General features: G+C 40.0%; 1 protein-coding gene across 15 annotated transcripts in view; it reads right to left on the reverse strand.

Moving 5' to 3' along the window:
* The window catches only part of tenm4 (teneurin transmembrane protein 4), a 1,451,267-nt gene that overhangs the window by 1,104,882 nt on the left and 321,118 nt on the right, over window positions 1–25,267 (reverse strand). For all 15 annotated transcript variants that reach the window (XM_078402642.1, XM_078402641.1, XM_078402643.1 and 12 more), the window contains one exon: window positions 13,942–13,995. The gene's annotated coding sequence lies outside the window, so the exon portion shown is untranslated. The remainder of the gene's footprint in view (window positions 1–13,941; window positions 13,996–25,267) is intronic.

Below are 25,267 nucleotides of genomic sequence, written 5' to 3' on the forward strand. Positions count from 1 at the left end.
GACCAATTTGTTTTCAAAATTATCTCTTGACCTTTCAGCCAAGTTGACAAATGCCCCAGGAACTTATTTATTCCACTTGTGTATGAGGAAAACTATTAGCAGTGTTGTGAATCTGGCGATCATACAAATATAAGGACCTAAATAAGTACAATAAGGATAATGAGGCTAGTGAAAAAATGAGGACTTGATAAAAGTTTAGATGAAGTTTAGTCCAAGGGCAAAATTCTAATCCAATTCTGACACCTGTAAATTAACAGTATGATATAACTTAGTCAGAGAGTCATAGAGTCATAGAGTGATACAGTGTGGAAACAGGCGTTTCGGCGCAACTTGCCTACACCGTCCAATATGTCCCAGCTACACTAGTCCCACCTGGCTGCGTTTGGTCCATATCCCTCCAAACCTGTCCGATCCATGTACCTGTCTAACTGCTTCTTAAATGTTGGGATAATCCCTGCTTTAACTACCTCCTCTGGCAGCTTGTTCCATACACCCACCATCATGTGTGTGAAAAAGTTACTCCTCAGATTCCTATTAAATCTTTTCCACTTCACCTTAAACCTATGATTCACCTCCTCTGGACAAGAGATTCTGTGTATCTACCCAATCTATTCCTCCCATGATTTTATACAGCTCGATAAGATCACCCCTCATCGTCCTGCGCTCTAGGGAATAGTCCCAGCCAACTCAACCGCTCCCTATAGCTCACACCCTCTAGTCCTAGCAACATCCTCATAAATGTTATCTGTACCCTTTCCAGCTTGAAGAGATTGGAAGAGATTGATACACATTATTAGTGTGCAACCACCACATGTTGCTAGAGAATTTGAGATACCTCTTTCCCCTTTGCTTCATCAGAATCATATGCTCAAACTCCCTGTGATTTTCATGAAGTTTCTAAATTTACAATTAATTAAACTCACGAGGAAACATTAGATTTAGTCATTAACGATGTAAGTACCTTTTTCAATGATGCGATAAGTGTTGATGATTCCCAAGAAAACTCTTTTGCAGAGAAAATGAACAATTATAAATGTGTCAATTTATAGTTTGGGTTATTAATTATGTTAAGGAGGTTTGAAAATTGGTCATTTTTTAATTTTCAGTCTCTTTCATTTTTTTTGTGTTTTCCAGTTTTTCCCCATCCCTTTTATACAAAGGGTGGTGTGTCACTCCCCCATTGGTCTCTTCAGCCACAAGCGACGCTGCTCTAGCCGAGGTGTGGAGCAAGCAGCCAACTAGGCTGCATCACCCATGGTCAGCCATGACCGAGGGGGTAAGGTGTGTGCCTGGAAGAGGCTGCCAGGGATAATGGTAGAGACTGATACGATAGTGGCATTTAAGAGGCTTTTAGATCAGCAAATGTATATGCAGGGAATGGAAGGAAATGGATCGCGTGCAGGCAGATGAAATTAGCTGATCTTGGCATTAAGTTCAGCATGGACATTGTGGATGGAAGGGCTTGTTCTGTGCTATCCTGCTCTATGTTCCAATTTATTTCTTGTAAGTTTAAAAAAAGTCATCTATCTCATGTATTTCAAATTTGTTTGAAAACAGAAAGATTTATTGAATTTTTAGAAAAGTAAATGGGTTTGGCACAGGACTAAAATAAAAATTTTAAATTAAAAGTTGAAACTTGAGTTAGGGGTTGGATGTACAACTGTGGTTATTGTCTCCCGGATCTACTCCCTTTAATTTTTATAGTTAGATCCTTTTTTTTTTTTTAACCCTCTCTCCCCAAGTTTATAGTTTTTTTAAATTTTTACTTTCTCGCTTCAAAAATTTAAAAATTGAAGCTATGTAAGAACTCTGTAACAAATGTGTTTTTTTTATTTCTATTTGTACATATGCTTTTCAAAAAAAAATTTTTTTTTAATTTAAAAAAAAGAAAACAGAAAGATAATCTAACTCGTTAAATGTTTAATCTGTTATTTTCTTCCATCGCTTTAAATGTTCTTTTCTTTCTCTTCTTATTGAATTGTCTGGTAGACTCATTCAGTACTCCCATTCAACCAAAGTAAAGTGACTTGAAGTTTGATATCGTTGGTTCCATGGAAAGACTTTATAATATAATTCCTTCACAAATGTGGACACTTTCAAAGCTTTCAGCCTTTGTTGACAAAAGGCTCAGGCAGCAGAATGATGCAGCTCTACCAGCTATGCCACTGTTTCACCCAACACATGGGTGTTGTGGAAAATGGAAGAGATTTCTACTCTCCACAATACCCATGCAACTCAAATACTTCCCGCCCATTTTTGCGTACATTTTGGTCAATGCTTTGACATTCACTGACAACAAGAGTGATAGAGATAGAGTGCATGACTGAAAGCTAAATGCTAACCAAAGTGAACTATGCAGTAAATCTTCATGGACTACGAACAGATTGCAAACATTTATTTAACTACTCAAATCAAAGCTCAGCTAAATATAAGCCACATTTTTTGTTAGATTTATGAACTTTGCTTGGAGGAATGCTTTAATATTTAATGAGATTGTTGACCTGATGAAATCTGTACCTGTAAGCTAGACTCATAGGTTACAGAGCGCTATAAATGTTACAAGATATCTAGTGTGAATGAAGATAGCCTGATTGCAAAAATATCCCTCCTAAATCCATACTTCAATTTCTTTCACTTTCTCTCTCTTTCTTTCTCTCTGGTCTCTTACCCTTCATTTAGTGCTGTGCTGCAGATTATATTTTCCTCCTTTTGAATCCAGCCCCGTGCAATCACTATCCAATGCCATTTCTTCTCCAACGCCATAGTCATCAGATGTGAATGATTCTTGGAGCAGACCACAGTCGATGTTGTGCCTTTCTTGACACACCACAAAGCGCCCATTAAAAAATTCTCCTCAGATAGTGAAGTCCCAGAAATCCTTTGCAGAACACAAAATGCTGGAGTAACTCAGCGGGTCTGGCAGCCCCTGTACCATTTAGGCCCAGTCACTCCTTCTTCTACCCTGATGTATTCTTGATGTATTCTAGAGAGAGTTAGATAGAGCTCTTAGGGCTAACAGAATCAAGGGATATGGGGAGAAAGCAGTAACGGGGACTGATGTTGGATGATCAGCCATGATCATATTGAATGGCGGTGCTGGCTCGAAGGGCCGAATGGCCTACTCCTGCACCTATTTTTTATGTTTACCTTCTCTCTTCAGGCAGAAGATTCATTGGTTTAAAAGCATGCATCACCAGATTCAGGAACAACCTCTTTCCTGCTGTCATCAGATTACAGAACAGCCATCTCATAAACTAAAGGTGTCCCAACATTCTCAACCTACCTCATTGCAACTCTTGCACTTTATTTTCTATCTGCATTTTCTTTATAACTGTAATGCTATAACGCAGTAACATCGTATTCTGCGCTGTGGTAATTTTCTCTTTGAACTACTTGTTGCACTTGTGTATGGCCTGATTGTGCTCAGGTATAGTATGATCTGACTGGATAGCTTGCCCACAAAGCTTTTCACTGCCACAGTGTGCATGACATAAAAGACCAATGCCAAACCAGAGGGTTGTGATGGTTAGATAATTTGAAATATTTATCATGGTAATAGATAAGTATTTGAATGATTGAGGAATTGAAGGCTATGGGAAACTGACACAGATGAGGACTTTAGGCCAGCATAAACTGGCCTTTATTATATTGAATGGCAGACCAGGTTTAGAGATTTGATGGCATACTCCTGCTATTATTTTTTTGTGTTCTTGCACTCTTCTGACAACATTCAGTTTGGAATACATTGGAAACACCAACAACAGGTCTTATTTATGCTCAAAAATTATGTTAGAAATAGCAATATTTGTATCCAACAACCATCAGGCTATGAAACACTACGATCTTCAACTAAGCTCTGAACTACATAGACTTGGGGGATGTTGTTTTTGTCTTTGCACTATATAGTATACAGTGCCCTCCATAATGTTTGGGACAAAGACCCATCATTTATTTATTTGCCTCTGTACTCCACAATTTGAGATTTGTATTAGAAAAAAATCACATGTGGTTAAAGAGCACATTGTCAGATTTTAATAAAGGTTATTTTTATACATTTTGATTTCACCTTGTAGAAATTACAGTAGTGTTATACATAGTCCCCCCATTTCAGGGCACCATAATGTTTGGGACACAGCAATGTCATGTAAATGAAAGTAGTCATGTTTAATATTTTGTTGCATATCCTTTGCATGCAATGATTGCTTGAAGTCTGCGATTCATGGACATCACCAGTTGCTGGGTGTCTTCTCTGGTGATGCTCTGCCATGCCTGTATTGCAGCCTTCTTTAGCTTCTGCTTGTTTTGGGGGCTAGTCTCCTTCAGTTTTCTCTTCAGCATATAAAAGCCATGCTCAATTGGGTTCAGATCGGGTGATTGACTTGGCCACTCAAGAATTGACCATTATTTAGCTTTGAAAAACTGTTGCTTTAGCAGTATGTTTGGGATCATTGTCTTGTTGTAGAATGAATCGCCGGCCAATGAGATTTGAGCCATTTGTTTGAACTTGAACAGATAGGATGTGTCTATACACTTCAGAATTCATTATGCTACTACCATCAGCAGTTGTATCATCAATGAAGATAAATGAGATAGTACCTTCAGCATTCATACATGCCCAGGCCATAATGTCCCCACCACCGTGTGTCACAGATGAGGTGGTATGCTTTGGTTCTTGGGCAGTTCCTTCTCTCCTACATACTTTGCTCTTGCCATCACTCTGATATAAGTTAATCTTCGTCTCATCTGTCCACAAGACCTTTTTCCAGAAATGTGGTTGCTCTTTTAAGTACTTCTTGGCAAACTGTAACCTGGCCATCCTATTTTTGCGGCTAACCAGTGGTTTGCATTTTGCAGTGTCGCCTCTGTATTTCTGTTCATCAAGTCTTCTGTGGACAGTGGCCATTGACTAATCCGCATCTGACTCCTGACGAGTGTTTCTGATCAGTCGGACAGGTGTTTGGGGATTTTTCTTTATTCTAGAGAGAATTCTTCTGTCACCAGCTGTGGAGGTCTTCCTTGTCCTGCCAGTCTCTTTGCGATTAGTAAGCTCACCAGTGCTCTCTTCCTTTTTCATGATGTTCCGAACAGTTGATTTTGGTAAGTCTAAGGTTTGGCTCACGTCTCTAACAGTTTTATTCTTGTTTCTCAGTCTCATAATGGCTTCTTTGACTTTCATTGGCACAACTTTGGTCCTCATGTTGATAAACAGCAATAAAAATTTCCAAAGTTGATGGAAAGACTGGAGGAAAGACTATGTGCTGAGAGCTGTCTTATACCTGCATTAAGGAGGCAATTAAACACACCTGAGGAATTGCAAACGCCTGTGAAGCAATGTGTCCCAATAGACAATAGACAATAGGTGCAGGAGTAGGCCATTCGGCCCTTCGAGCCAACACCGCCATTCAATGTGATCATGGATGATCATTCTCAATCAGTACCCCGTTCCTGCTTTCTCCCCATACCCCCTGACTCCGCTATCCTTAAGAGCTCTATCTAGCTCTCTCTTGAATGTATTCAGAGAATTGGCCTCCACTGCCCTCTGAGGCAGAGAATTCCACAGATTCATAACTCTCTGACTGAAAAAGTTTTTCCTCATCTCTGTTCTAAATGGCCTATCCCTTATTCTTAAACTGTGGCCCCTGGTTCTGGACTCCCCCAACATTGGGAACATGTTTCCTGCCTCTAATGTGTCCAACCCCTTAATAATCTTATACGTTTCGATAAGATCCCCTCTCATCCTTCTAAATTCCAGTGTATACAAGTCAAACATTACGGTGCCCTGAAATGGGGGGACTATGTATAAACACAGCTGTAATTTCTCCATGGTGAAACAACAATGTATAAAAATCACCTTTATTAAAATCTGACAATATGCACTTTAACCTCATGAATTTTTCTATTACAAATCTCAAATTGTGGAGTACAGAGGCAAATAAATAAATGATGGCTCTTTGTCCCAAACATTATGGAGGGCACTGTATATAATATGCACAGTGGCGCAGCAGTAGAGTTGCTTTTTTTACAGGGCCAGAGACCAGTGTATTATCCTGACTAGGGCTGTCTGCCTGTATGGAGTTTGAACATTCTCCCTGTGACCTGTATGGGTTTTCTCCGGGATCTCCGGTTTCCTCCCACACTCCAAATATGTACGGTTTTGCAGGCTAATTGGCTTAGTATTATTGTAAATTTCCCTAGTGTGTGTGGGATATTGTCAGTGTGCAAAGATCTTTGGTCGATGCAGACTCGGTGGGCCGAAGGGCCTGTTTCCTGGCTATATATATATATATACACAGACATGTGTCATACAACTTCATACTACATTGGAGTTCAGTTTAGTTTACAGTTTAGCTTAGAGTAGAGTATGAAAACAGGCCCTTCAGCTCAATGGATCCATGCCACCCATCGATCACCTGTTCACATGAGTTCTATGTCACACTATTACATCTACTCCCTACATACTAGCAGTAGTTGACCAAGGCCAATAGTAACGCACAAATTCCCGCATCCCAAAGATGGGTGGGGTTGTAGTTTAAATGGCCTCTGTAAAATTGCCCCTAAACTAAAGGTATCTTCCATTTTATGCACCAGCTCCAGTAAATGAGGCAGAATTAATGTTGGAGAAGATTATGATTCCTGCTGTAAAGGAGCAGACTTCAAAGGCACTTCACATTCTCCGCTGATGACTCATTCTGCCTGGTCATAATTATTGTAAATCAGGCATATCAATCTGGGACACTAACAAAGTAGCCCCATTATTTCAAAGGAACATCTAAGATAACCACAAAAAGCAGAAAGTACAAAGTAGATCAAAAATCTTTAAAGGAAATAACTAGCCTAAAAATATGCTTGCACATTAAGCTCCAACTTGAATTATTGTTTGGACGACATTGAGAAGATCAAATCTCTAACAGACATGATTGTGAGGCTTTAAACAGTGCGATCAAAATGTGAACATATTTATAAATAAAAGAAAGGGAGAAGCTATAAAATACAAACAAATTTTCCAAATGTTAACAGTTAAATCCTTATGAGCCTGAGACATTTAGTCAAAAATAGGCTTAAAGCTTTGAATATGTCTATATTTCACAAGAATTCATACATTAATGTATATTTATGGAAACCAAAGATATCAAGCGACATGGCAGATTTGTTTAGTTGAATGAATGTACCAGACAATTCAAAAGAAAGAGAAAAAAAAATCAGTTAAGGCGATGGAAGAAAATACCTTAGTGTAATGAAACATTGAACACCAAGCGTGTCGTGTGTAAGTGTAATGAAACAACAACAAATACAAGAGATAGATGACTTTTTTTAAGTTAAAATGAGAAATGAAATGATGAAATAGATTGACTACAAATGGGATTGGCAAAGGGCATGCTAATGCCAAATCATGTCACACAAACTACAAAAGTCGGATTTGTTGTTGCCTTAGCCTTTGACAGGGAGGAGATGGCTAAATTAACTGCAAAGGAGCCAGAGGCAGGTGCAGAGGCTGTCTGTAATAATAACACTTATGTTACCACTGTCATGGCCCCCATTAAATTGTGTGACCTGATGAGGTAAAATGGATCCAAAATTCTCTGAGGAACCAAGGGATGAAATTGGAAGAACTCTGGCACAAATCTTCCAGGAGTCTGGGAATACCGGGCAAGTGCTTGTGCTGGAGAAAGTCAACCCATTTTAAGAAAATGAAAACAAAGTTAACCTGGAATACAGATTCCGTAATACACATATCTGGAATACACATATCTCTAATGTGAAGAATTATAGTCGCATTGATCAAAAATAATTTCATGTAACAACTGAATGGAAGAGAGATCACAAAAGATTGCCTATTAGTATCTCTGTTGTCACAATGTTGCAGATATTAAGCAACAATTGCAAAATGGATTTTTTTTCCCTATTGTATTGCACTCAATAACCACCAGATGGATTTATACCAATACATTTAGTGAACTGTGAAGGCAAAGTTTATCCAATATATTTTTCATGTTTTTCTGTATCTAAATTGAAAACAAAATTAAATATTTCACAGCTGAACACATGAAGGAGCTTCATATTTTGCAAAAATATTCATGGGCTTGCTCCTATTTAAACAGTACCACACTAATTTAAAAGCAAACTCTGAACATTCTGGCTGTGAATAAAACATGTTTGCAATGCTGATATTTAAGTAATCTAACCCTTGCTCAGGGAAGGGAAAAATGAGCCTCTGTATTATTTTTAAAAAATCAAAGCCTTGTTGGGAATACATTTGAGAGAAAGGATGGTCTGGAATGGTCCTATCCCATTAAGGATTTTAGTTGTTTCCTGAAACAATTCATGAGTCCTTCCACCCCTGATCTCCAATTTTTACCACTCATGGCATGAAGTGAATTTTTCAGAACATTTCTTTCCTAGAGAGCATAATTGGCACCTTGGTTTACCCTGGAAACCTTCAGAATTAGGTTTGTCGCCCTTATAACACAACCTATTTTCTAAATTCTCACACCCTCCCCATCTCTTCCCTTCTCCTCTTGTTCTCCTCCACCTTACACTCAATTTCCAACAAACAGAATTTTTCACTTTATTTTTAAACATGGCTAAAGGATTGCCGCTTAAAACATTGAAGAAAATTAAATCCAGTGTCCAGGGTAATACAAATACAATTGTAATTTGGCAGAGCAAAGGCAGGTGCAAATTAAGGCACAAAGTGCTGGAGTAACTCAGCGGGTCAGGTAGCATCTCTGGAGAACATGGATGGCTGATGTTTTGAAATGGGACCCTTCTTCAGACTGATTCTGAACAATGGATCCCGACGCAAAACGTCAATCAACCTACAAATCTACGTCTTTGGGAGAGTGGGAGGAAAACAGAGCACCCAGAGAAAATCCGTGCAATCACAGGGAGAATGTACACATTCTGTACAGACAGTACCCATAGTTAGGATCGAACCCGGGTCTCTGGCACTGTAAGGCAGCAACTCTACCAGTGCCGACCTGCTCTGACCACATTTAAGTAGTACCGATATGAGCATAAAATTTGCCGTCATTAAAAGGCTATGTACTATGTGCTGGTTAATGAGCTATATATGGAGAGGCAATTTATAGTCAGCATGGATATAATGGACTGATGGGTGTGTTTCTATGCTGATTGACTTTTGAATCGAAACTCTAAAAATCTTTTTTTCATGTTTGACTACTTGAGAAAAGGTGATGTTAATGGTAAATCATAGGTCTTAAAGCAACCTAGAAATCTATATACTAAAACTCTTGTTTGTTTGTTTGTTCCTGAACTACAGCCAATACGGTACACGATAGCGTGACAATTTTAGGCCCACCTTACTCACCATTTGGTGCTAATGGAAGAAGTTTCATTGAAATTGGTGTAATATTTGTATTCACATTTTAAAGTTTAAATCTATCTCATAGGGAGGGAGGGAGGGAGGGAGGGAGGGAGGGAGGGAGGGATGGAGGGTGGGAGGAGGATAAGGGGGGTTGAGGGGGATGCTGGGGGGGGGGGGAGGGGGGAGGTGGGGGAGGAGGGCCAGGGAGGGGGTGCTGCACCAATGCAGGAGAGGTTTCGGCACAACGGGTCCACTTGGTCTAGTATTTAATAAAATTATTCCATTGCATTCATAGATTGGTATTCAATGTTTCAATAATATTTTATTGTCACATACAGTGAAATGATTTGTTGTGCGTACAACCCAATAAGATCATACAGCAGACCTCAAGAGACTGGTGCTGACAAAAGTTCACCGAAATGTCCTAACCACTACCTGCCAGCCCTCCCCCCCCAACGAGACCCCTTCATTCTTAGTGGCACTCTCCCCCCGTATTTTGAAGATGAATAGAAATAACATGAATCAAATTATGGTAACTTTATTTGGGGTATTACAATAAGACACTTCAGATTTCATTACTGGTTGCTTTGTGCAATAACATCAGCACCTTCTGGTTACAGGCAGTAAATGTGTGTTTAAAAGTGAAGTGCTATCCCTCATCCATCTCCATAATATGTTATATATTGGAAGCAGATTGCCGTGACACGCTGCCTGTGCTGACAAGGCAAATTTTGCAGAACATGACTAAAGGAGCAGAAGCTTAATATTACCTGGCAGGCCTTGCGTCAACAATCAGAGTCAATGCACTCAGCGCAAGGAAACACTGTAGCCCCTGGCATTCAAGGGACGTGCAAGTAATTTTAAAACAAATAGCAGTGCAATAAATTATGAGAAAGCTCCCACATGTTTTTCGAAATGTTAATCCTGGCAATGCAAAATGTCAGCTGAAAAGTATGAGCAATATATGTGCAGACCCTTCTGTCCACATCCGCTTTCTGTCCACATCGTTAAACATTCTAATCCCCTGGGTTTGATTGATTGGTTGATTGATTGAAAGATACAACATGGAAACAGGCCCTTTGGCCCACCATCCACGCCAACCATCAATCACCAAGATCCAGAGGAGATGACATCAGTTTGTTTGGTACTTTATCTCTAGGTGCTTTGCTTTAAGCTCCCACTCTCATTGCCCCTCACAACCTAATTTCATAGAGTAATACAGCATAGAAACAGGCCCTTCGGCCCAACTTGCCCACAACGACCAACATGTCCCATCTACACTGATCCCACCTGGCTGTGTTTGGCCCATATCCCTCTAAACCTGTCCTATCCATGTATCTGTCTAAATGTTTCAAAACACTTTGCAATAGTATCTGCCTTAACCACCATCTCCGGCAGCTTGCTCCATACACCCACCACCCTTTGTGTGAAAAATCTACCCCCTCAGGTTCCTATTAAATCTTCTCCGCCTCATCTTAAACCTATGTCCTCTGGTTCTCGATTCCCCTACTCTGAGCAAGCAACTCTGTGTGTCTACCCTATCTAATTCCTCTCATGATTTAGTATACCTCTATAAGACCACCCCTCATTCTCCTGTACTCCAAGGAATATAGTCCTAGCCTGCTCGACCTCTCTCAATAGCTCATGCCCTCGAGTCCTGGCAACATCCTCGTAAATCTTCTCTGCACCCTTTCCAGCTTGACATTACCTTTCCTATAACATGGTGCCCAGAACTGAACACAATACTCTAAATGCAGCCTTACCAACATCTTGTATTTACTGCAAATTGACCTCCCAACCTAAATGCAATACTCTAGCTGATAAAGGCCAATGTGCCAAAAGACTTTTGACTACCCCATCTACCTGTGGTGGCACTTTCAACAAACTATGTACCTGCATCTTCTATTCCTCAGCCCACCTGGCCAACCGATCAAGATCCTACTGCAACTTTTGACAACCATTGGCAACTTTTAGTAATTCTTGCTGTGTAGACAGAGACGATATATTTGTTTAACATGCTGGAAAAAAAGAAATATTTACTCTTGGAACGGACAGCTTGAGGCTTCAAAATCTCAAAACACTTTCAGGTAGGATAGGAAGGATGCACACAATCTTTCTTTGGTTATCTGTCAATGCACAGTGTATGTGTCAGTTACTCTTTAGTACTCGAGAACTCAAGAACATAGGGGGGCCCGGCGTGGGGGGGGGGGCACCGAGATCAAAGGGGGGCCCGGCATGGGGCGGATGACGAAGGCATGAGTACTTTTTGTAACTTTGTCAGTGCCTTTGTGGCAACTCTTTTGTGTACTTTGTATGCAAAAACAAAGAATTTCACTGCACATAGCTGTGTACAAATGATAGTAAAGTATCATCATCATCATCATCACATGTATATGGAGTCCACAGTTTGTGTGTGGTTCCAGTGACTAATAGTGACACAAAAAGCTGGAGCAATGCAGTGGATCATGGACCATCTGTGCAGGAAAGGAATAGGTGACGTTTCGGGTTGAGACCCATCTTCAGTCTGAATTCTGAAGAAGGGTCTCAACCCGAAATGTCTTCTATTCCTTTTCTTTAGAGATGCTGCCTGACCCACTGAGTTACTCTAGCTTTTTGTCTCTATCTTCAGTGTAAACCAGCATCCACATTTCCTTCCTACTCGTAGTGACAGTAGGTTTCAAATACCCCAAACAAATTTTGGAATCGGGGTCACAAATAATTGCAGGAGACTCTGTTTACTATTCAAGTGACAGCTGCATACATTGCAGGTTTACACTGGTTGATTTGAAAGAGCATTCAAACAATTTAGTATTTGTTCAAATCCACAAACACGTGAGTGAGGCCCTGCTCCTGCTATCTTGATTATTTTTGCATTCATTTTAGGTTCATCAGTCTAATGGTATCTTCCAACTCATCATAAGTTTATCAATATTGATGGGGACAGCATGCGTCCACAACCTGACGATCATTTTAATTCTATTTAATTGGTCTATTTTGTTTTGCCCTTGCTATCCAACTCTCTTTGAAATATTAGTGTCATCCTTTAAGGGGAGAGTATCAATGAGACCAAGTGCAATTTGTGCCAAAATAGTCTTTTCTCCTCCCGGATCTTTAAACAATGCCTATTATCCTCATTGAATTATATATGATCTTACATTTATCCGTGCTAAAGTCTAGATTATATTTCTTAGCTTATTTAATTGGTCTAAATCCTTTATACATTATCATGATCAAAACATTATTGGGGCCAAAATATTAAAAGACAGAATAAGGTCATAGTCAGAATAATTATGGCTCATTACTGGAATAAGTAATCACAATGAAAAATTAATTTTAGATTTAATTGAGCAATATGCTCCCCAGTCTATTGCCATTAAATGATAGGGCAGAGCATTACTGTCGTGAATCTCTAGGCACCATCTCAACCAGGTCGTTTGGATTGCTGGCAAGCAGTGGCACCGCAATGTTCATCATCGGAGATATAATGTATGAATTGTCAGAGGGAAGGAGAGTGAGTGTGTTCAGGGTGAGGAGCTGAAAGGTCAGATCTCTGGCAAATGAACAGATTTGCTTGATCAAAGTAGGCGGCACGGAGAAAATATTGAAAACAGTGATTAAAATCTCAGATACTCATTAATGTTGGCAAATTTTTCTGTTTGAACTTATCTGCTTTCCTGTTTCTGTTGCCTATGAGGCTGTCAAAGAGTGTTGCAAGTCCTTTCTTATAGAGATTCTCCGGCTACATTTTGGCTACAATTGGGGCAGGGAGATGAAAGTACATTTTTCTAAATTCTCGTAAGTTTCCATTTACCCTGCATACTTTTCAGCAGATTATTACTGCTAACTTTGTTGCTCTGATCCTTTACATGGTCTTTAAAATGTAGGGATGTGATTTTGGTCATGACAGGCTATCTATAGTTCCCTTTTCCCAATAGTTTAGTCGTTACTTTAGACTTCAGAGATACAGTGTGGAAACAGGCCCTTTGGCCCACTGAGTCCATGCCGACCAGCGATCACCCCTATGCAACACACCAAGGACAATTTACAATTATTATCAAAGCCAATTGACCTACAATCCTGTACATCTTTAAATTGTTGGGGACAACCGGAGCACCTGGAGGAAACCCATGTGGTCACAAGGAGAAGGTATAAAGTCCGTACAGGCAGCACCCAAAGTCAGGATTGAACCTGCATCTCTGGTGCTTTAAGGCAACAACTGTGCCGCCCCATTGATTGCATTGATGTCAAGGAAATCCAATATCTGGAGCGAAGTACATCAAGCAACTATCTGACACACGCATTCAGGCTGAATTCTGAATAGATTTTCCCTCATATCTCTTTTGTTGGGATCTTGTTGACCATTCTGATATTGCACTTGGGGACAAAAGGTAACTCATCAGTTTGACCTCAGTTAGAATGAGAAACCCTGATGTCGAAGTAATGTTACTGTACTCATATTCTATGTGTCCTTGGTAGAAGACAACCAAATAATGCATAGTCAATGCACTGACGAATGAAGACATCAATATCTAACAAGTACCCAAGCATTACAACAGTGAAATATAAAAGGGCCATTAAACATAATGTGCTTTCACTTGCCAGTTTTCAATCTTTACCTTTTCTCACTTGTTTTCTTTCATAGATCTGACTGCAGGTGACGTGGAGCAAACCTATTAATAGGAACAAGAACAATTATAAAAATGGTAATATCACAGATGTTTCAAAATTTATACCAGACTTAAGCAAGAAAGTGAAGGTAAAACCCATTGGCCTGATTGTTAAATTATTGCCTTTTACTGAACTTCAATCACAATAATGTAGTAAACACCCATTTTCTTACAACTCTTGTTAGCAAGAGTTCAGAACTGATTTGGACTTTTCCTGCAAAATAACAGTAAAAATTGACTGTGATCATTCCAGGATAAACATTTCTTATTCATCAACCAAATTAAAAAAATTGAGATCTTAACTTGTTTATAATTTAATTTACTCCCTAATCCAATACTGGTTTGTTTAAATTTTCTGTCAGACATGGCCTTGCAAGAAAATTTCCAATGAAGGGAGCATTATGATAATGGCCCAGAATGTTCAGCTGTACTGATGGTGACACTGTCACTATTCGCCAACATTGCACTGTGAATGATACCATTGGAAAGAATACAATTTAATATGCAGGAATGCCAAAGGAAAGACTATAAAATATAGATACTATTTACTACTCACAAATGGTATCTTTATTTTACTGTAATCTTCCTATGGCATTCTTTCATATTAAATTGTATTTTTTCCTGTGGTATCATCCTCTGTCGTGCAATGGTGGCATTGTAGGTATGTGATTGCACCACTTAGCAAGAGGCCCAAATTTATATTCTATGGCCTTGAATGTCCAAACTCGTATGATTTATAGAAAATCTTAACTGACTGGATATCGTCAAAACACGATTTAACCAGAATGTAAGTTTTGCCACCTACTGGTGTCTAACTTCATGTACCATCAAGTAATTCAAATTTTACCACTTTTGTTTAACTTCATCAATTATTTTACACAAAGATCACATTTTGAGTAAAGTAATTTCCCTTGCATCTATTTCAAGTTCATGCTGCACTAATTTTCATTTACTTCCTCATGCATTAAATTTGTGGCCAAGTTCATAAATTCATGTAAAAGAAAATTGCATGGAGAAAAAGAATATTAAAAAAAAAAGCATAGCCATCGAGAAAGAGAGCTGGATTAAATGAGGCGATTCAAATGGAATAAATCATGAGTGCAGGCTTGATCAACCTAATATCCTGGGTTTGTGCTGCAGTATCCTATGTTTCTGCCTTGGAGATAGTTATTGCAAATCATTTTGAAGATGAATTTGATACTGCAACCTTTGGTTCTGCTGGTAGGTCAATAATGACATTTGCACCAAACTATTTAACTTTTGCTGTCCTGACTGCTTTTAAAGTTACTCAATGATAATTGAAAAAGAAACTTCAAATGGCGATTGCAAATAAAGGCCTAGTCAAGAATTACCTAACCAGAAAGACTGCATCAGTTGATAAAAACAACGTTCCAGATGTGTATTTAAAGATCTCAATTTAGTGACGCTGAAGAAATTAAGTAACTTTGTAAATTTGTAGTTGTTGATTTTCCCACATGCTTGACCTTCTGGCCAGTCGACAGCATTTGAGAGACGTTTGAAAGATGTTGTGGGGGTGAATTGTCGCGGTGAATTTTGTAGATGGTTTGCATTAGGCATTGCAGCCACAGTAAGCCAGTGGCAGAAGAGTGAACATTTGAAATGAGGAAAAGGGTAGAAGTGAAGTAGGCTACTTTGACTGTTGTTGGAACTTTATTCAGCCTGTGAGGTGGAGAATAGTCCATCACAATCTTCACAAGTGTCTGAATGAATGAGGAAAATACTTAATTAAAACAAACTGCCATTCAATAACTGCAAAAAAAACCTGGCATCTGATCTTTATAACCATGCCATTTGTGGTCCTGGTTCAGTTAAAGTTATGTTGATCCCCAAGATGTTTATGGTGAGAATTTTAGCAATGGAAATGAAATTGAAAAACAAGAGGAGGTAGTTAGAATCTCTCTTGTTGGACTTGGTAATTGTATGGCATTAATGTGGCATGTATGATACTTGCCACCTAACGCACAAGTCTAATTGTTGTCCTGATCTTACAGTTGGCAGATGTGGATGGCTTCCTTCTCTGAGGAGTTCCAATTAAACCTGAACAGTAAGCAATAATCAGCAAATATTCTTTTTATTTCTAGGATAGTGTCCTAAAGAGGGCTTTCAACCTTTTACTGCCAGATATTCCAGCATTCGAACATAGAATACAGTGTTCCGGTATAGCACAGGAACAGGCCCTTCAGTCCATAATGTTTGTGCCGAACATAATGCCAAGCTAAACTGATCTGCCTGGACATGATCCATTTCACTCTACTCCCTTCACTTCCAAGTGCCTATCTAAAAGTGAACTTCATTGATACGAGGTTCATTCAGTCAATTGATCTGCCAATATATATTTGGGATATGGGGGGAAACCAGAGCACCCAACAGAAAGCCATGTCCTCGCAGGGAGAATGCGCAATCTCCAGACAAACTTCTAACTTTTTGACCTAACCAAGGATGGTGGGTTCTCCCGTTTAATTATTTTATTTCTATTGGCATTTCTTCACCCTCGATTTTCGTGAGGAATAAAACAGTTACAACTTATCTTACAGCAAGCAGCCATGCCTGGTTTTTGATGGCCTGACTAATGAGAGGTGCATAGAATCGAGGGTGATGCCTGGCTCGGGTGAATACCAATGCAAAGGATTTTTACAAGCGGTGGAGGTGGCATATAACCATATAACCATATAACAACTACAGCATGGAAACAGGCCTGTCCGGCCCTACCAGTCCACGCCGACCATTCTCCCTGACCTAGTCTCATCTACCTGCACTCAGACCATAACCCTCTAATCCCCTCCTATCCATATACCTATCCAATTTACTCTTAAATAATAAAATCGAGCCAGCCTCCACCACTTCCACCGGAAGCCCATTCCATACAGCCACCACCCTCTGAGTAAAGAAGTTACCCCTCATGTTACCCCTAAACATTTGTCCCTCAATTCTGAAGCTATGTCCCCTTGTTGGAATCTTCCCCACTCTCAAAGGGAAAAGCCTACCCACGTCAACTCTGTCCGTCCCTCTCAAAATTTAAAAAACCTCTATCAAGTCCCCCCTCAACCTTCTACACTCCAAAGAATAAAGACCCAACCTGTTCAACCTCTCTCTGTAGCCTAAGTGCTGAAACCCAGGCAACATTCTAGTAAATCTCCTCTGTACCCTCTCCATTTTGTCGACATCCTTCCTATAATTTGGCGACCAGAACTGCACACCATACTCCAGATTCGGCCTCACCAATGCCCTGTACAATTTTAACATTACATCCCAACTTCTATACTCGATGCTCTGATTTATAAAGGCAAGCATACCAAACGCATTCTTCACCACCCTATCCACATGAGATTCCACCTTCAGGGAACAATGCACAGTTATTCCCAGATCCTTCTGTTCCACTGCATTCCTCAATTCCCTACCATTTACCCTGTACGTCCTATTTTGATTTGTCCTACCAAAATATTTATATTAAAACACCTACATGTACAAGTCACCATGTCACTTGCCATACCACATGCTTATACTCTCATATTGCACCTCCAAAATGGGTCCCATGCCATAAAACTATGTCATAGGAACAGAATTAGACCATCCAACCCATCGAGTCTGCTCTGCCATTCGATCATGGTTGATCTATTTTTCCCTCTCATTCTCATTCTCCTGCCTTCTCCACATAACCTTTGACGCCCCGACTAATCAAGAACCTATCAAACTCCACTATCAACTTGCAAAGCAAGTGTCTCTTGTTGATATATTTAAAGTCTTTCAGCAAACCCCCGTAACACCTGCTCTGTTATCTTCCTTTAATGAAATTCCAATATTGATTTATTTAATAAAAAAATATAAAGGTGAGCCAAAAAGAACTTCTCCTGGAATCTTATGTAGGAAAGTACAAATTGGGATTTGCATCTTCAGTCACAGTGCTCTGTATTTAATATCTGCGAGATAGGTGTTCATTTCAAATCAGCTCCGATTCCTTCTTTCAAATCACACACACGTTTTTTGCCAGTTGAATGAAAACATCAAATATCAACACCAAATATGTACGTCCTCAGATCAGTTTAATTCTCCCTGAAACTCTACATCCTGGAGTAGCCAAAGTGTTATTTTTGCCCAGTGCAGAAGTGACACAGATATTAATTAAATTAAGCCTGAATCCCTTCCAACATATACACAGACTATCATATTATTTGTTTTGCCTTCTTTGCTATTTTTGTTCAAATTTGCTCTGCTATTCTTTACAATCTTTCAAGGACTTCTGTCTGTTCATTGATGGAAACAATATCAATTTCCAAAGTGAATCTCTGGAATTCATTGCATATTCAAGACATAAAGTATTTTTAGAACAGAGGTTGTCAGGTTCTTGATTAGTAAGGGCACCAGAGGTTACAAAGAGAAGGATGTTGTGAGGGAAATGTGGATCAGCTGTGATCGAATGGCAGAGCAGACTCAATGGGCCGACTGGCCTAATGCTGATCCTATGATCTTATGGTCTCCAAAATTAGCCTTTTGGTCCAGGTTGGGGCTTTGGATTAATGACTGTAACAGATCGAAAATATTGGACTGCATTGCACCAAATTTTCTGTGGTGACCTGCTGGCCAGCTGCAGTCTGCATACAAGTGCATTGTGAGCTTCTGCACCTGCACATGGTTGCAAGTCTGACCTCCTGCTCCACAACTGAACCATCATTGCCTCCCCGGATGCTCTGCAACTTACTGAGCTGATTACCAGATACATCCAGCAAAACACCAATTATGTCAATCTGGTTGTGGCCGCCATTAAATGGGTGAGTGAAGGAAAGAGCTTGTTTTCCAAACAGTCTATTGATTCATATCAATATTTGTTCAATTTCCATTAGTTAAATTTTATGTCAGATATTAATTATAATTTTTATTAATTTTAATCTTAAAAAACATTCAGGGCATCATTGCAATCTGAGGCTGACATTGTAAATTGTGCTGTCTGCAAACAAGTCATAGATAGCTCTTGGTAAATAGAATGAGCACATTAGCAACACCACTTGAGAGCCAAAAAGGTTCTAAAAGTAAGTGTGTCCATGAACCTGAAATGGGGACTGGAGATACTGTGGCAGCCCCTGTGTTATCCACCCCTTTATCAAAGCAGTAAGAGTAATGAAGAGCACAGAGGAGTGTTAAATCCCTTCACACAAGTTTAGTTTAGATAAGGTGCTGGAATCTTGAACAAAACACAAAGTGCAGAAGGAACTCAGTTGGTCAGTTGGGGCGGCACAGTGGCGTGGCAGTAGAGTTGCTGCCTTACAGCGTCAGAGACCTGGGTTTGAACCTGAGTACGGGTGCTCTGTACAGAGTTTGCACATTCTCCCTGTGACCTTGTGGGTTTTCTCCAGGTCCTCCAGTTTCCTCTCACACTCCACAGATATACAGGTTTATAGGTTAATAAAATTAAATTCTGTGAATCGTAAATTGTCCCCAGTGTGTGGGATAGTGCGAGTGTATGAGGTGATCACTGGTCGACGTGGACTCAGTGGGCCGAAGTGCTTGTTTCCATGCTGTCCCTCTAAAGTCTAAAGTAAAGATTAGAGACACAGTACAGCATGAAAACAGGCCTCAGCCCATCGAGTCCATGCTGACCATCTATCACCAGTTCACACTAGTTCTGTTTTCCCACTTTCTCATCCATTCCCCACATATTAGGGGCAATTTATTTTGCAGAAGTCGATTAACCTACAAACCCTCAGGGGGGAAACCAGAGCACCCAGAGGAAACCCTTGCAGTCATAGGGAGAACACGGAAACTCCACACAGACAGTGCCCAAGGTCAGAATTGAACCTGGGTCTCTGGTGCTGTGAGACAGAAGCTCTACCAGCTATGCCACTGTGTCACTGTGCTGCCTATATTATGACAACTTCATCAGAGCATGGCTAGAAGACACTATACTTACAACTTTAGAGGCCATAAAATTGTACAGGAATCCAGTTGTATTGTGCAGATGCCTTGGGATCATAGCCTGATCTTTAGAAATGTGTCTCAAAGACTGAAAGTCAGTCAATAGCTCAACCAGCTAGTGAAGTATCTGACGTCTTGAGTTTCTCTACCCAAAAACCTGGCACAAAAGTGGAATTAGTCACTTCGGAGATGTTTTGTTTGTTAGAAAACAAAATTTTCTGAAAGTTACAGAAGAAGAGCTAAAATAATTTTATTCCTTCTTGCTGTATGCTTATCTTGTTTGATCAAGGCATTTGTCCAACGTCTGCCAGGAACTTTACTTTTGCAGCTTTGAATATATCTTGCTAACTAGTTCACCGTGACAGGAACACTGGCAGATGCCTTGAAAACCAATTTATGAATGCAGTGAAAGTATATATAAATATTTATGCACAAAGACTTATCAATGCTCATGATACTCGCACAATTTATGCTGAGGACCATTTCAGTTCACAATGCCTGAACCACTGTAACGTCCACACTGGAGCAACCCACTGTCTTCCCAATTACTTCTTCCCTCCTTGAGCACCATGATCCTTACATATTAGCTAAATACGTTTACATGTTCAAATCACATCTCTTTCTTTCTTACTGGCATTAATTAGAGCAATACATGGCAATAAAGTGGCAGCAAGATGGTGATGTTCAAGTGTATGGAATACCACTTTAACAGAAGATGACAGCTAATCTGAAACTGAAAATTAGATGGAGTGTTTGTATTTTTAAGTATTACAGATATGTCCAGCCTGATTCAGTCATGTTTACAGTTTGTCATGTATGGCAGTGTATCTTCTTTACATTTCTGAAGTTTTTTTTTAACGAATCCAGATAATAATACAGATAACATTACTTCTGCACAAATGGCAATGTATAAAGATTTTACAATTTCCTGGTGAAAATCTTGTGTGCTACGGAAAAGGATACCCAAACATGAAGATCCAGATCATATTTTATTAAAAATGTCAGTATAAAAGGAGAATCTAGGACCCAGAGGGCACAGCCTCAGAATAACAGGACGTACCTTTAGAATGGAGATGAGGAAGAATTTATTTAGTCAGAGGGTGGTGAATCTGTGGAATTCATTGTCACAGATGGAGGCGATTGCCAATTCATTGTATATTTTTAAAGCGGAGATTGACAGGTTCTTGATTAGTGAGAGTGGCAAAGGTTATGAGGAGAAGGTGGGAGAATGCGGTTGGGAGGGAAAAATAGATTGGTCATGATCGAATGGCAGAGCAGACTCAATAGGCCGAATGGCCTAATTCTGGTATATGATCTTATGATGATAAAGGAAAATGTTTCAACAATACTAGTGAAGACGTAGGATTTCAAGTAATGCCATTTAAGACATCCATAACATATTTAAGTTAATTTTCGTTTAGACAAAATTAACTTGGTATTGTCAGTGATCAATGCAGTGAATCTTGTTTTCACATTTCATTTACAGCCCTCCACACCACAGTCATTTTGTTCACTGAGTAGTGAAGTGTAATTGGAGATTGAGGGTCAGAAAAAATAAGTAGCAGATGATAATATCAAAATGAACAGAATCTAGTTTCCTCGCATTACAAAAAGAAGAATTTCCAGCATAGAATTAAATGAAATGAGACAGTTCTCACGTGCTTCAGGTGCGTGTGTTATTATAATCTTGAGAATTAGCTTTAAACTAGAGATACAGCAATGAAACAGGGCCTTCGGCCCACCGAGTCCACGCCAACCAGCAATCATCCCGTTCACTAACACTATCCTACACAATAGGGACCATTTTTACAACTCACCGAAGCCAATTAATCCACAAACCTGTACGTCTTTGGAGTGTGGGAGAAAACCGGAGAACCCGGAGAAAACTGACACTGGGTGATTCTCTGAAAGGTTCAGTCAAAATCTACCGGGCTTCACCGACGATTGAAATAAAACAAATTGCATTTCATATGATCACAATTCAGCAGTAGTGAGATATTAGATTCAGAGTCATGCCACTTGAAGCAAGGATATAAAACAACCGCAGAACAGGCTCGCTGTTTTCTCAAACCTCTCTCCAGCTCCTCCCCATCACGCTGTGATGAAAACTCCAGGTACAGTTTGAAATACCAAATAGATTAACTCAAGAGCACCTTTGCTAAATTTACCTTGGCTGAACCAACCATCAGAAAAGTGAACAGTCAATAGTCAATTTTATTTGTCACATACACATAAATGTGCAGTGAAATGAAAGATTACCCACAGTCCAACTATAAGAGCAATAAAAATAAGCAATAACACACACAATCATAAACCAACACCAAACAAAAAGAAACATCCATCACAGTGAGTCTCCTCCAGTCACCTCCTCGCTGTGATGGAAGGCCAGAATGTCTTTTCTCTTCCCCTGCCGTCTCCTCCCGCGGGCAGGTAAGGTCAGTATTGTGGTGCTCACTCCCTCACCTGCAGACTTGGTCTCATAGCCCAAAGTTATTTTTCCTTCACTTTTATCCTATCTCCTTCACCTGAGGCTAAGACTGAAATGATCAAATAAACCTCTACACAGTTGGGCCTTTAGTACGATACGATACGATAAAACTTTATTCATCCCCGGAGGGAAATTGGTCTGCCAACAGTCACAACACACAAATTAACAGTGCCAAAAAAAAAAGAAAAGGACAAGCGACTGTTGGCTGGCTGCCGTGTGCACATCGCCTACACCGGAATGAACCGGAATGGACCACAAACAAACAAATAAACGCAGACTTATCCCCTGGGCAGTGGATTCTAAAATTAAAGTGCCCCCATTTAAGATAAGATTTTTTGTATAATTGTGTAAATTCTCATCTTTTAAAGCTATACTTTAAAAAATGTTGGTAGCATCTTGCACCAATCAGTGGTTCAATGGGTCTTTTTTGTTATCGCATGTATCGAGATACAGTGAAATTATTCTTTTCATACAATTTTCATCTCAGTTTAGGACTGAGATGAGGAAACATTTTATGTTTCTATAAGATCCTTCTGAATGCTCCTGTGTTCTTACATCTGCCATCGCCAACTCCCTCTACCCTTCTCCCTGGTTGGCTGGTCCTGGGAGACGAGCAGGGGCCAAGCTCGGCAGCTTCCTCTCCAGGTTAGGTTTCCCAGTTCTGCAGCAGGTGAGCCAAGCCTGCTTCCAGGGAATAGCTGCAGCACCATGGCAAAAGATACTCATTAAAAAAAAACTTCTGCTACTATACCGAGCCCAAAACTTTTCTGCTAATTCCTACTGATGCTGACTTGCTTGCCTTCTGAAATATTGCATGCTTAGATCCACAATTACAGATGTGCTGTCCATGATGACTGTGAGAGGCAAGCTTCGTAAAGCATATGGGGCGGCACAATGGGGCAGTGGTAGAGTTGCTGCCTTACTGCAACGGAGACCAGGGTTCAAACCTGACTATGGATGCTGCTCTGTGGAGTTTGTACGTTCTCCTTGTGACTGTGTGGGTTTTCTCCGGGCGCTCCGGTTTTCCTCCCACATTCCAAAAACGTGCCCGTTTGTAGGTTCATAGAACTGGAGATGCTGGTTTATACCAAAGATAGACACAAAGTGCTGGATAACTCAGTGGGTCAGGCAACATCTCTGGAGAAAAAGAATGGGTGACGTTAGGGTTGGGACCCTTCTTCATACTAAACTCCAGAGATGCTGCCTGACGCGCTGAGTTACTCCAGCACTTTGTGTCTATCTCAGGTTTGTAGCTTAATTGGCTTCTGTAAATTGCCCCTAGTGTGTAGTATGCAAAAGTGGGATAACATGGAACTAATATGCAGGTGATCAATGCTCAGCATGAACTTGGTGGGCCAAAGGCCTGTTTCCATGCTGAATCTTTAAACTAAGCATTCAAAACAACCCACGCCAAACTAGATTTCTCTGTTTTAATATTGCTGATCTAATATTGCAAAAGTTTCTACATTCCAAGGCACAGTACTTTTCCACCGAAACCAATTACAGGGGAATTAAGAATGAGGTTCTCATGAAGTTCTTTGAGGAGAAAATTAAAATGCAGAATTTCATGACAACGTAAATTTGGGCTATATGGTAATTAGACTTTCAAGGCTTAAACAGGTTAAAAAAATTAAAAATGGCTGCAGGTGTGACATCGAAGACAGAAGTTTTGATTCATGGGCCACTGGAATATCTATTAGAGAAAGAGGGAATTAATCCTTTGGGATGAGTTCCATTTAAACCAGTCTCCTGACTGAATAATGTGGGAAGGTTTAAACATAAAGGTTGAGACGGGGAAAGGGCTGGTGAGGAAATAAAAATTAAAAAGAGTTAAAGATTGAAAGATGATTCAAGATAATAAAACAAATTATTGATTTAACTGCAATCAAGAATGAAGGAAAAACAAGTCTAAACTCTGGAACACCCTGCCCAACAGCACCAGATGGACTTTAATTCAAGAAGGTAGCTCTCCATCATTTTCCCAACGCAATTACACATTATGGAACAGTTATAAATGCTGGAGTTAGGCTCATCTACTTACCTTTCTCCCTCAAAATCACATTACACTCTCCCAGGATTGACCTATCTATTGATCGTTTGGCCCAACCACTCAAATGATATCCCAACGCAACCTTATAACTAATGTCTGACCCCCTCTATCAGACATCAGGCACAACCTCTTTATTCATCTCCTAAACCAGATGTCCCAGACTAACCCTTCTACTAACCTCCTAGTCAGAACACTCACTGACTACCCTAGCCCACCCTCTCCACCCATGACCTTCTCTCCACTTCTTTTCCCTGTCAGCTCCTGATGTAGTTCCTGAATTCCTTTGTAAGTTCTGAAATGGTAATGCCTGTGAAGATAAAGTCTTTCGCAGGGGAATATCGTTCAGTAGCACGCAAAACTTGAGGCTTCATATACAACTGAAGTTTGATAGTGCTGGGTGCCTTTTATTGGTCTGTTACATCGTAATAGTTTAACACATTGGAACAAGCACCATTCAGTTTCCAGCTGGGAGAGAGATTGAAACATAATACTGAAAGGCCCATCATTCCCATGCTGGCATTTCCATAAGTTTCATTATCACATATCATCACATCTAATTCACAAACCTGGACATTACTCATATTCAATATTTTTGCCAACTTTTTTGTTCAAGTTTAGTGCAAAGGCAAAGTATGGAAACATGGTCTTCAGCCCACCAGAGTCCATGCTGACAATCAATCACCCCTTTACACTAGTTCTACCATATTTCCCTTTCCCATCCACTCTCGAAACATCCAAGGCAATTTATAGAGGCCAACTAACATACAAAACCCGCATGTCTTTGGATGTGGGAGGAAGGTGTAGGATAC

Source organism: Rhinoraja longicauda, chromosome 7 (genome assembly GCF_053455715.1).
Source record: "Rhinoraja longicauda isolate Sanriku21f chromosome 7, sRhiLon1.1, whole genome shotgun sequence".
Lineage (NCBI taxonomy): Eukaryota > Metazoa > Chordata > Chondrichthyes > Rajiformes > Arhynchobatidae > Rhinoraja > Rhinoraja longicauda.